This window comes from Mobula birostris, unplaced genomic scaffold (genome assembly GCF_030028105.1).
Source record: "Mobula birostris isolate sMobBir1 unplaced genomic scaffold, sMobBir1.hap1 scaffold_3220, whole genome shotgun sequence".
NCBI lineage: Eukaryota > Metazoa > Chordata > Chondrichthyes > Myliobatiformes > Myliobatidae > Mobula > Mobula birostris.
The window spans coordinates 8684-10637 of record NW_027276285.1 but is presented as its reverse complement, the minus strand read 5'-3'; positions in this window follow the sequence as shown (position 1 = coordinate 10637).

Sequence of the window (1954 nt, the reverse complement as noted above, 5' to 3'; positions counted from 1 at the left end):
GCACTGCAAGAGAGAAGGGGAATCATCAGCATGGCGATGGAGCGACCCGCCCCCTGACAACACCGCACGGCTCCCCTCATCCAGCTCACCCTCGGAGCACCTGCTGCGTTCCGGGCAGTCCCAGCCATTCAGGATCACACAGAAAGATCCCACAAATGGCAAGGGTGCAGTTTATCAGATTTAGTGCAGATGGTCGGAAAGTTGGCGAGGAATCATTACTGAGGACACAGTGACCGTGTACAGGGACACTCCCTCAGTACCGAGGACACGGCGACCGTGTACAGGGACACCCCCTCAGTACCGAGGACGCGGCGACCGTGTACAGGGACACCCCCTCAGTACAGAGGACGCGGCGACCGTGTACAGGGACACTCCCTCAGTACCGAGGACGCGGCGACCGTGTACAGGGACACTCCCTCAGTACCGAGGACACAGTGACCGAGTACAGAGACACTCCCTCAGTACCGAGGACACAGTGACTGTGTACAGGGACACTCCCTCAGTATCGAGGACACAGTGACCGAGTACAGAGACACTCCCTCAGTACCGAGGACACAGTGACTGTGTACAGGAACTCTCAGTACTGAGGACACATTGACTGTGTACAGGGACACTCCCTCAGTACCGAGGACACAGTGACTGTGCACAGGAACTCTCAGTACTGAGGACACAGTGACTGTGTACAGGAACACTTCTTCAGTACCGAGGACACAGGGACACTCCCTCAGTACCGAGGACACAGTGACTGTGTACAGGAACACTCCCTCAGTACCAAGGACACAGTGACTGTGCACAGGAACTCTCAGTACTGAGGACACAGTGACTGTGTACAGGAACACTGTACTGAGGACACAGTGACTGTGTACAGGAACACTCCCTCAGTACCGAGGACACAGTGACTGTGTACAGGAACACTCCCTCAGTACCGAGGACACAGTGACTGTGCACAGGAACTCCCAGTACTGAGGACACAGTGACCGTGTGCAGGAACACTCCCTCAGTACCGAGGACACAGTGACTGTGTACAGGGACACTCCCTCAGTACCGAGGACACAGTGACTGTGTACAGGGACACTCCCTCAGTACCGAGGACACAGCGATCGTGTACAGGGACACCCCCTCAGTACCAAGGACGCGGCGACCGTGTACAGGGACACTGCCTCAGTACCGAGGACACAGTGACCGAGTACAGAGACACTCCCACAGTACCGAGGACACAGTGACTGTGTACAGGGACACTCCCTCAGTACCGAGGACACGGTGACTGTGTACAGGGACACCGCCTCAGTACCGAGGACACAGTGACTGTGTACAGGAACACTCCCTCAGTACCGAGGACACAGTGACTGTGCACAGGAACTCTCAGTACTGAGGACACAGTGACTGTGTTTAGGAACACTGTACTGAGGTCACAGTGACCATGTGCAGGAACACTCCCTCAGTACCGAGGACACAGTGACTGTGTACAGGGACACTCCCTCAGTACTGAGGACACAGTGACTGTGTACAGGAACACTCCCTCAGTACCGAGGACACAGGGACACTCCCTCAGTACCGAGGACACAGTGTCTGTGTACAGGAACACTCCCTCAGTACCGAGGACACAGTGACTGTGTACAGGGACACTCCCTCAGTACCGAGGACACAGTGTCTGTGTACAGGAACACTCCCTCAGTACCGAGGACACAGTGACCGAGTACAGAGACACTCCCTCAGTACCGAGGACACAGTGACTGTGTACAGGGACACTCCCTCAGTACCGAGGACACAGTGACTGTGTACAGGAACTCTCAGTACTGAGGACACAGTGACTGTGTACAGGAACACTGTACTGAGGACACAGTGACCGTGTGCAGGAACACTCCCTCAGTACCGAGGACACAGTGACTGTGTACAGGAACACTCCCTCAGTACCGAGGACACAGTGACTGTGTACAGGAACACTCCCTCAGTA